Source organism: Cervus elaphus, chromosome 3 (assembly GCF_910594005.1).
Source record: "Cervus elaphus chromosome 3, mCerEla1.1, whole genome shotgun sequence".
Lineage (NCBI taxonomy): Eukaryota > Metazoa > Chordata > Mammalia > Artiodactyla > Cervidae > Cervus > Cervus elaphus.
Window position 1 is genome coordinate 16,347,948 of NC_057817.1, and position 12,259 is coordinate 16,360,206.

The 12,259-nt window shown below is 41.5% G+C and overlaps 1 pseudogene; it reads right to left on the reverse strand.

Moving 5' to 3' along the window:
• Window positions 1–5,861: 5,861 nt before the first annotated feature.
• The window catches only part of LOC122685971, a 58,789-nt pseudogene continuing 52,391 nt past the window's right edge, over window positions 5,862–12,259 (reverse strand).

The following is a 12,259-nucleotide window of genomic DNA, read 5'->3' on the forward strand; positions in this document are numbered from 1 at the left end:
GCAGGCGGATTCTTTACCCGCTGAGCCACATGGGAAGATCACAGTATACAATAAAGGAAGGATAAAAATTGGCAACCCCACCATGGAAGGTGGACCAGGGCAGGTGAGCTATTTCCAGTGGATACATGATGCTAGGAAAGCATTTGGAGGCCCTCCCATCCCAGGGATTGAACCAGAGTCTCCTGCACTGTAGGCAGATTCTTTGCTATCCGAGCCACCTGGGAAGCCTGCCAAATGTACCTGGTCATAGCACCATGGAATTCTCCAGGCAAGAACGCTGGAGTGAGTAACCATTCCCTTCTGCAGGGGATCTTCCCAACTCAGAGATCAAACTCAGGTCTCCTGCATTGCAGGCAAATTCCTTACCTTCTGAGCCACCAGGGAAGCCCCCATATTAATGAAGCACTTTTAAGTAGCATGTGTGAAGATAACTCTAAGAGTTAAGTGGAAACTTCTGTCAACATTTCTTCTAATAAACCACACTAATAGAGATCTAGAACTTCAACATTAAAAAAAAAAACTTTTTAGGAAAATGCTTAATAAATGTTTATTTTCTTAAGAATATTAATGACAAAGCATCAAGATCAATTCAGAACTAAAATCCTCACTGAAATCACAGGGCTATTCTGGCTCAAATGAAAACTGTCATTGCTGTATAAATCGCAATCTGTAGCAAAATATTTCCATAAGTTTTCTATTGCCGCTATAGCAAATGTCCATGAATTCAGTATCTTCAAACAATACAATGGCTCCCTTAGTGTTTCAGTGGTTAAGAAACACTTAGGGGGACTGCAGGGGATGCAGGTTCAATCCTTGGTGGGGGAAGTTCCACCTGCCGTGAGGTGTGGCCAAAGAAAAAGAGAAAGAAAAAAATAACCAAATTTGCAAACTTTAAAAAAAAAAACAAATTGTGTCTTTGTCTTTTCAGCTCCCAGTGGTGGCTTATATTCCTTGTATACAGTTCTGTAGCCCTTCCTCTCGTCTTCAAAGCTCGTCACCCCACCTTCTGTATCCCACATCATGTCACCGTCTCTGCTGCCTCTTGCTTTGCCTGTCACCCTCTTATGACAACTGTTGCAATGACGCTGGACACACCCAGTTACTCCAAGAAGGTCTCTTGATGGTACAGTTGTTGACTTATTCCCCTCTGCAAAGTCCCACCTGCCATATAAAATAACATTTGCAAGTTCTGGGGTTATGACATGGACATATCTGAGAGGAATTTTTCAGCCTATCACTGTTCCCGGGTAGCTAAAGTAGATAGCTATGATTATTTATTTTAACAGCAATGATTTGGAGGTCCATTGACAACTTAATGATCATAGAGATATTCATGAAAATTGATAGTTATCAATATTGGTCTCCTATTCAAATGCTCAAAAGTCAAACAATAGATGGTACTTACATTTTTATGCATTTTTTGTTTAATTCTTACTCTCTTTTATTTTTTATTTTTTTATTCTATCAAAATTAACTAAACCAAAAAAAAAAAAATAACTAAACCATAGTGCAAAATAAAAATATTCAGTTGACTATTGAAATACATGGATTTGAGCTACATGAATCCACTTATATACAGATTTTTTTCAGCAGTAAATATGACTACTATTACTACATGATCTGTTAGATGAATACATGCATGCAGAAGTCTGGATACAGAGGAACTGAGCATATGGAGGCCAATTATAAATTATACTAGGATTTTCAACTGTGTGGAGTGTCCATGTCCCTAACCCCCCACGTTGTTCAAGGTTAACTGTATAATGTTTTCACATATTCTCTTCTACACATATTTCTGCCACTTCATTTCTTGAGCAAATAAGCCCTCATGGGTGTAAAATACTTTACCCTAACTTTTATTGAAAATTCAAAACTCTAAATGATAAAGAAAGACTATGCTCAAGGGAAATAAAATGAAGAAAGAAGGGGGCAGATATGAGGCATCTACATTAAGGAACAATTAGGGAAGCCTACTGTTGTTGGTGATGTACACGGCTGAGCCACTGAACACCAGCCCAACATTGTTTTGTTGTGACTCAGCTGGCAAAGAATCCGCCTGCAATGCAGGAGACAAAGGAGATGCACGTTCGATCCCTGGGTTGGGGAGATTCCCTGCAGGAGAACATGGCAACCCACTTCAGTATTCCTCCCTGAAAACCCCCGTGGACAGGTGAGCCTGCTGGGCTACAGTCCGAAGGGCTGTAAAGAGTCGGACACAACTGAACAACTAAGCCCAAAGCACATAGAGACAAGCATAAATATTTTTGACCACGAGGTGGTGCTCTTAATCCACAGAACTATAATGAAACCGCTCTAATGATCTCATTCCTTTCAAAACTTTGGTGGTGGTGATTTAGTCGCTAAGTCATTTCCGACTTTTGCGACCCCATGGACTGTAGCCCGCCAGAACTTTAGCCATTTTATTATCTGTGGCCTAATTTCTAATGAAAGATTTATATCAATCAGTGGTTTCTGACATAGTACCTTGCCATTGAATTTCAATATCACATGTATATATTTTACTTTATACAATCATGCGTTTAAGTGAAGGAATAGAACAGTTTACAGGTGATGTGCTTAGTCGCTCGGTCGTGTCCGACTCTTTGCACCCCTATGGTCTGAAGCTCACCAGGCTTCTCTGTCCATGGTGATTCTCCTGGAAAGAAAGTGGAGAAGGTTGCCACGCTCTCCGTCAGGGGATCTTCCCAACTCAGGGATCGAACCCAGGTCTCCCGCATTGCAGGCGAACTCTACCCTCCGAGCCACCAAGGAAGCCCTTATAGGTAATAGTTCATCCATTTAAAAAATTAATATAATTTCTGAATTGAAGTACCATAAAGTTAGTGCAAACCAAAAGATAGTTAGCCACTCCTTTGAGGATTCAACCAAGCATCAATACTGAAAAATTAGCCTTTTCAAAATAATAATATGTATTATATATGTTCAGATTTCAATACAGTTAAATAATTGAACCACCACCTACTTTGGTGTTCCAGATAAATGATACTTTAAGCCAGATAATAAAATATATAATATATTCCTACAGTATTTTCACAGCTCTAACACAATGCAGGGCCATTGTATGCAACTGACCTTCGTGTTACTGTCAGAGCACTAAATATCACGTTTATATACATACATCTCCAAAGTGTAAATTGCTACAGCAATGTCAGCAGCACTACATTCTTTTTTTTTTTTCAATACCATTAAATTTTTATTTATTGTATATTCCCAAGGAAAAGAAAGGGAAGGGAAAAGCGTCAGCGTGTGTACCACAAAATGATAGCAAATGGGAAAGGAAGTAACTGGCACAGCAAAATCAGCCATCAAATAAACACTGCCCAGATGGGGTCACCAAAGCCCAAGGGGCTACGTCTCCGGCAGTTCAGGAATGAGAAGAAGGGATGAGGAAAAGAACAGATGGGTACACCCTTTTCTACCCTCCCTCCCTCCCCATAAATTCAAGATTTCATACAAAGCTTTGGTTTCTAGCAGTAAACATGGAGTTACATTCATCCGTCTGCTATTAAACAATCTTGTGGCTACTTTGACACAAGTTTCTTGCACCTGCATAAAAGTTCCTGAGTGACGTGGATATACATTCATCCTTCCTTTCGTGGTCTCCCAGCCCCACCTTCTACATGGAAGGCCCCCTTCATTGCTCCTCTCTACCCTTGGATTAGAAATTAAAGTTGGTCTTGATCCATCCAAATATAGCAGTCTGTTTAGCATGAATCACATCAAGGAATGGACGTGACTCGAGATTGGGAGCAAGGGATAGAGAGATCTTAGCTTCTTCAGGATTTTTGCACAAATCACTTAATCACAGATACCCCACAAATTAAACGTATGGTCTATATGGTCTATTTTGGGGGGCACAAACATGGAAGAGGGAGTAGGAATCTAGCTTTTAGGACAGATCTTGTTTGAAATAGGAAATAGAGGAAGGGGAACACAAAAGAAAGTGTAGTTCAAGACCCCCCCCCCAACTTCAAGAAGAGGGGCCCCCAAGCTTATGTTTCAGATCTTTTTGCCTGGTGCAGAACATTTTGTCAAACATGCTTTGGCTATTTTTCTCAATATAAAAAGGAGTTTGTAAACAATAAAACCCCAAAAGAACACGGAGAAGACCAACACATTATATTTACATAAACTAGGCCACCTAGCAATCACCAAATCAGCTACTTGTGAAGTCCTACAAAGCCCAGACAAATATAATAACTAGAGGGGGTCAGCAGTTGGGGGAAACAAGGATCAGACACACATCACCCAATGCGTTCTATTGCATTTGCCCCGTGACAACACAGTGAGGTAGGTCTGCAGTGATCTCACAGCTTGTAAACGAACCTCCCCCCTCACCTGCCACTGCCCTTTCTCCTTTAGCTGCCATGATACTAATCACTGCTGCAGCAGGGTAGGACCCTGGCTCTGGGAACCACAAAGAAGCCACTGCTGATGGTCTCTCCAGAAGCCAAGGAGGAAAAGCCCAGAATCGTTAAAGATCTTGTCCTTACTTCACATATCCATCCCTGGGCAGCTCAAGAAGAGTACAGAGGCACTGTTCTTAAAAACCTCTCCTTACCAACTTTCATTTTTTATAAAACACACACCCCCTATTGTGCATGGTCAGCCTAGCCCAGTCAGGTGAAGGATGGATCTGGTATATAAAGCAAGTCCTGGGATTATAGACCTGGAACAGGAATCCTTTATCACACATACAGATGACCTTTGCCTAATCTTGGCTTCCTCTCTCTGCACTTCTTACCTGGCCCAGCCTCTCCTAACCTCTCTGCACCACGTTTTCCTGTTCAGACCAATTTCCAATCTTTCAGTAGGAAGGAGACCAAGTCATGGGGCAACCCAGTTAAAACCCAGTCTCTCATGAAACACTGAAGATGGAGGGGTTTCAAGAGGACACTATGGTGGAAGAGCCAGCTCTAATTGGCAAAAATGAGGTAGTTCAATAGGCTATACACTCCAAATATTGTTCTCTCTGATGATAACAGCAACAAAAAGCATTCCTGCCATGCAGACCCGGAGCTGCTGCTGACTTATCCTTGAGATTGCTCACGTACCTGAGAATACAGTGCAGGAATGAGGGCCTTAGATTAAAATACACAAAAATACAAAACGAGAATATTTATATTACGAAAAAAAAAAAAGGTTAAAATGCACAAGATATGTCATTTGCACACAGCTAGTGCAGTTGGCATCCTGGAGAAAGTGGGACCCAAGGTACAGTCACCCAAGGCAGCAAATAAATAAAATTGAGTTGGCCCAGAATGGGGTGAGAGTGAGCTTAGAAGCAGCAAGTGTGCAGATGTTCCCTCGATCACCCCTTTATCTGTCATCATAATCCATTACTTGGGACAGTTCTTAGCATTCTGTCCCAATAGGGGGTTATGAGGAGAGAAGAGGAAAACCCTGCCGCCCCCCTGAGATGTTTCCTCCCGTGGAATGTAGTGGCTTGTTGGTTGGGTCCATCAATCTGTTCTTAATCTTTACACTCTGATATGGGAAATATTATTCCATATTTTTCTTTAAGAGTAAAACAACTTCCCTACCCAGGCCACTTTCAAAAGCTGGAGATTCTGGGGGTGGAGACTCATATAAAGCATGCAGGGAGGGTTAACCCCCAAAGCCCTCATATGCATTTGGAAAGAGCTAATTGGAGTTTCTTTGCCTCACCCCTTCTTCCCACCAAGAGGGAAGAGGGGGTGATGCTGTGGACTCCAGCCTCAGATATACAGCAGTGCCAGCTGCCCCCTGCCCACCCTGTCCCCACTTTCTCCACTCTGCTTATTGATGCCTGCTCCTCACAGCTTTCTGATCACAAAAGGATAGCCCCCACCCACTGTGGCTCAATTCTGAGCCTCTGGGAGCGTGGCAGAGCTATGGATCTCTTCTTCCTCCTCACGAAAGTAGGCTGCTTTCCCTGGGAGCTGGGAGCTTGCTGGGCTTTCAGTGGGCACGAGGCTACCATATGGCTGATGCTCTGGCAGAAATGGCATTTCTTGGGCTGGGGTGGCAGTTTGCATTCCTTCGCATGATGGTCTAGACCTCCACAGTTGTAGCACCTGTCTCCCTTTGATCTGTGTTTCTGCATATTCTTACCTTTGGGCTGCCTTTCACTCCCAATACAGAACACCCATCAGGGCCGGTGACTCGGATAGATTCCAGGCCCTTGGCGGACTTCTTCAAGGTGAGCTCCACGGCCTCACCCACCTTCAGGCTCCGGAAGCCCTCCATGTGCAGCTTACTCTGGCGCACAAAGGCATCCGCCGGGGGTCGGGCGCGACCCCTGAGCGGGCGGTCATGGACAGGAAGCCCAACCCCAAGCGCACGTTGGACCACTTACAGATGCCGGCGGCTTGCAGCAGTGGCGGCTCCTCCGCCACGCGGGGCCGCGTCCTCCGGCGCCTCCTCCCGCGCCTCCTCCTGCGCCTTGGGGCAGCCACCTGTCTTTCATGTGGCTTCGGGGTGCCCCAGCCGCCTAAGGTGTCCCTAATAAGTCCCGAGGTCCAGCAGCACTACATTCTTTAGGCCATAGTGAGTGTTATCATCTTTGCCAGAGTTAAATACTTGTGAAAATACAATTACAGATGTTGTTTTCCTACTTTTTTTTTTTTTGGCTGTGCAGAGTGGGATGCAGAATCTTAGTTCCAGACCAGGGATTGAACTTGTGTCCCCCGAAGCGGAAGCCTGGAGTCTAAACCACTGGACCACCAGGGAAGTCCCCGTTTTTTTGATGATGTAAGGACATAAAATTTAAAAATCTTAAAAAAAATTATGTGCTATTTTTTTCTGACTCAGTTTTGTGTTTTAAATACATTGAGATGTTTCCAGCTCAAGTAGGAGAACAACAAGGCAACTGTGACTGATCCTGTTCTGAAAATGATTGGAAACACTGGAACATGAAAACAAAAAGTGTGGAAGAGCTAATAGTTCAGTGACGGCTTACAAAGATTCAGAAGAAAGAAACCCAGAGAAGTGAGCTGGATTTTGGAATTATTTCATTCTGGGGATTTTTTTTTCTCCTTTAATTGATACCCAGTCCCTGGTAAATATCCCAGACATTTGTTACTCACCCTGAAGGACCACACACTGTAAGGGGAACTTACAAGTGAACTTGAAATAGACAGGCTCTCACAGGGATTGAAGCTCAGTCTAGAAACATCTTGGTGTCTTGTAGGTCTGAAAGCTAGGATTCAGAGACCTTTATTTGCATTATAAAAACAAATACAAATCCTCTTTAGGGAAAGATAGTATCCTTCTAGACCTCAAAATGTGAAGTGAGGTGGAAGCCGGTCAGTTGTGTCTGACTCTTTGCAACCCCATGGACTGTAGCCTGTCAGGCTCCTGTGTCCATGGGGATTCTTCAGGCAAGAATTCTGGAGTGGGTAGTCACTCCCTTCTCCAGAGGATCTCCCAGAGGATCCAGAGGATCTTCCCAACTCAGGGATGGAACCAGTTTCCAGCATTGCAGGCAGATTCCTTACCATCTGACCCCAGACCAGGGAAGCCCAGACCTCAAAATAGCTCTGGAATTTTTCATATTTGATGCCTAGCATGTAGCATATACTAAGAAAGCTCAGAAAAAAGAGACCTGAATAATAACTACTAGAAGCAGAGACAAGGAACCGAGCCACAGCAGATCCTGATGATAGAACCATCACGGAAGGTTTGAAATAAATGTGTAAGTTCCAAAAATAATAAATGAGATTGAGAATTTCAGCTTGTTTTGTTGTTCAGTTGCTAAGTCATATCCAAATCTTTGTGACCCCACGGAATGCAGAATGCCAGGCTCCTCTGTCCTCCACTATCTCCTGGAATTTATAAAAAAAAAAATATGTCCTTTAGTCATAATGCTATCTAATCATCTCATCCTCTGTTGCCCCCTTCTTCTCCTGCCATCACTCTTTCCCAGTATCAGGGTCTTTTCTAATGAGCTGCTCTTCGCAATGTCAGAGTATTGGAGCTTCAGCTTCAACAACAGTTTTTCCCATGATTATTCAGGGTTGATTTCCTTTGTGACTGACTGGTTTGATCGCCTTGCTGTCCAAGGGACTCTCAAGTCTTCTCCAGCACCACAAAAAGTCTGTAAAAAGAAGTTTTTGTAAAAAAAAAAAGCAGTTAACAAACATTAAAAAATAGAACTCAAATTACAATAGGTGAAATAAAAAGTAGATTGTAAAGTAGATTAGCAAAAGCTTTAGAGCGTAATCACAAAATTAAAGATGGGTCAGAAAAAAATATCCCGAATGAAGTACAGAGAAACAAAATTTGGAAAATTATAGAAAAAGGCAAAAGAGACACAGAGGCTACAGTGAATGTGTTTAAATATCTATTCACTAGGAGTCTCAGGAAGAGAGTAGAGGAAAGGGAAAAATACCAGGGTTCAATACAAGTGGTAATGCTCAATATCGTTTCAGGAAACTTGTGTTGCTGCTTCATGTGTCTGCTATCAATTCGCTCTATTGAGACAATAGATGATATTCTGAAAACTACTTTGTTAAATTATGTCATTCATGATAGTAGAGCCTAGATCTTTTCCAAAGATATTGTTTTCATTCCTCTTGGAACGATTCATGCAGGAAGCATTTCCAGTGGACCTAAAATTCCTTCAACGTGAGGAAATATGATACAATGTCAGGAAGACCATTTAAATATCCTGTATATTTGAAATGGAATATAATGTAAATGTTTCCCAGATTAATAGCTGCATGTGTACCAACTTGCATTAACTGCAGCTATACCACCCTAATAATAATAACTTGTAATAGAGCCTAAAGAGATATTTCAATTGTTATTTTAGCAGCAAGGTAGGCATCTTCAGACAAATTCATCACACAGATTTATCATTTGGTATAAGCATGCGTGTGTGTGTGTGCCTGTGTTTGTGTGTGCTTAATTGATCAGTCATGTCCGACTCTTTGCAACCCCATGGACTATAGCCCACCAGGCTCCTCTGTCCAAGGGGATTCTCCAGGCAAGAATACAGGAGTGGGTTGCCATGCCCTCCTCCAGGGAATCTTCCCAACCCAGGGATCAAACCTAGGTCTCCCACATTGCAGGTGGATTCTTTATGGTCTGAACCACCAGGGAAGAGTATGAGGTCCTGAGGATCAGGAGGCTGAGAGAACAATAAAATCATTCTTCAGTGGCAACTGCTCCATGCGTGCGCAGTCGCTCAGTCATGTCCGGCTCTTTGCAACTCTGTCCCGCGCCTCTTACGTCTCCTGCATTGGCAGGCAGGTTCTTTACCACTAGCACCACCTAGGAAGCCCAGTAATATCTGCTGCTGGATTTCAAATCTCTCACTCACCATCTTGAACAAATCGTAAGATTTTAGCTGTGGGTTTTGCTCAGCATTATGAGTTTTGTAGTTACAGCCATCAAAGATTACTAAAAAGATGCCAGTAGCCAAAACTGGACTGCCTTTCAACAACAGAACTCTGACTCATAGCCATCTCTTTTCTGTGGACCTGCAGGCACTTTTTATATGTCGACACTCTTTAACTTTGAGTTCCACTGTAGTCACTCACAACTGGAAAGGACACTAAGGATGGTCCACGGTTTTTCCTTCCCTGATGGTTTCCTTCACCAGACACATTTCTGGACCCACTTCTCCCCATAAGAGTCCATGTTCTACCCACTGCATTCATTCCCCAAGATCTCTCACTGTCCATGTGTAACTGATTCCTTTAGTTGGAACTTTGCTGTCATAGTCTAGTTTCCTAGAGCCATCTCTAGATTTTTAGTTTACTTTTAATTTTTCATGGTTTTCTGGATTTTTCTATTTTTAACAAATGAAATTTTGGAATAAAGGTTTACTATTTTCTTTTAGATTTATTCTGCTTAAATATAAGCAAAATAAATTTTGTAGTTTTATGATAACTCTTTTTACAGAAAATGTGGTCACTAATCCTCATTGGATGATCTGATTTGTAGATTTATGCCTGCTTAATAATTAAAGTTAATTTCTAAATGTGGCCAGGGAAACTTCTCAATCTACTATAATATGGAGATAACAATGTCTTTATTTACAGGGTGATTGCAGAGTGGTATTATAAGGGCTTTTTGGCCACAATTCTATGAAATTATATAAAAAATTATAGTAATTACAGAAGTACTATTCCTAGGTACACTGATTTGAGACTAGAGATAATAAAAATAGTTTTTCAACTGTACATTCTCCTTTGCTAGTACCAAATAAGATCACAGCGTGATACAACTGGAACAGATGTTATTTTCCAGATGGAAAGTGAGGCCCAAGGAGATAATATGACTTCCTCATAAGTGGCAAAGACAGCATTGGACTCAGATCATTAAATCCTGGAATGGGGAGGGGAAGTAAGGGGGGATTGTTTAGAATTTTCAGTAAGAATCCAGATTACTATTTAATAGTTATGACACTCTAAACCATTTTTTCATTTATAAATTTAGAACAACAATGTTTTATACTCATGTTAAGAATTAAACAATAGTTCAAAAACAGAAAAATAAACATACAGGAAACAAAGACATTATCATCATATAATGTCTTTAAATAAATTAATTCTTTCCTCTTCTCCTTCCCTTCCCCCTTCTTTCCTCTCTCCCCCCCACCCTACCTTCTTCTTTTTTGCTATCTAATTTATATTGCATACTCTTAGTATCCTGTTTAGCCTACCACTATCAAGGTAGACTGTTAATTTTCTCTGCTGAAACACTTGACAAAGTGATTAGGAATTCATTCTGAAAGCTGTCATGGGAGAATTTGGACAAATATTTCTGACTTGGGTGGGTTTCCTTTCACTGTGATGTAAATATGAATAAATCCTAAGTTCTTTCAAGCTAAGATAGCAAAATAATAGTAACAAAAAGAACCTGAAGCAAAATCATGTGGTAAAGTAATTCTTTTATTGGTTGACTGGTTAGTGAACCAGATAATTTTGCATCATAGGTAGCTGTGGTGATCCTTTCTGTAATGCTATATTTTATTTAACAGCAAAATATTTGACTATTTCCAGAGATATATGCAATCCTAGAGGAACTCAGTCCTGGATATTCATTGGAAGGACTGATGTTGAAACTGAAGCCCCAATACTTTGGCCACCTGATGCGAAGAGCTGACTCATTGGAAAAGACCCTGATGCTGGGAAAGATTGAGGACAGGAGTAGAAGGGGATGACAGAGGATGAGATAATTGGATGGTATCACTGACTCGATGGACATGAGTTTGAGTAGGCTTCGGGAGTTGGTGATGGATGGGGAAACCTGGTGTTCTACAGTCCATGGGGTTGCAAAGAATCGGATTTGAGGGACTTCCCTGGTGGTCTAGAGGCTAAGACTCTGTGCTCCCAATGCAGGGGGCCGGGGTTCAATCCCTGGTCAGGGAACTTGATCCCACATGCTGCAGCTAAGGCTGGGAACAGCCAAATAAATAAATAAAATAAATAAATATTTTAAAAAAAAAAAGAAAAAAAAAGAATCGGATATGACTGAGCAACTGAACTGAACTGATGCATTTGTGAAATACATAAAATATGTATTCTGTTTCTATTTATACAGAAGTAAATTCAGTTACTCCAATATAACTCCAAGGAGTTTCTTATGGCAAATTGGAAAGGAATATTTTTGCAGCTTCCTAAACATCACAAAACTTAGAATGAAAAACTGTGAGCAGATACTGGTCTTCTTGTTGATTTTCATTAGCATTTTAGTCCTGTTAAAGATAGATTTTTAAAAAAATATGACATGTGGTATGTAACTCCATTATTTTACAATCATTTATGAAGCCAAGAACAGTATGGACCATATATAGCATCTTAGTATCACCCACCTTTCTTTTTAAAATCAGTCTTATTTTAGGAAGAAATAATAGTAAATGAGAAAATTCTCATCTTTAAATATATGACCTCAAATGAATATTCAGGCATGTTTCTTTTGTTGCTTCCATTTATCAGGATTGTTGGAGAATTGAAGGACTAAATGTTCAAGACTATGGCTGGTGCTGGTGGATATGGGTGTAGTGGTCATCACTGGGGGCTTGAGCAGATATCTCATCTCCCAGGTACTTGGGGCACTGGCAGGCTTCTGTCTGCCGACTGCCAGAGAGACCTGCTCTTGGTTAAATGACAGCATCCTTGCCTGGGAGCACCATCACAACTCAAAGCCTGCTGGCAATGACTGATTGACATGGTGAGACCCACTCCCAGGTGTGATTTTTGCTAGAGCTCTCCCCCTGGGATCAAGCTGAGGCTCATTTTCATTTGAA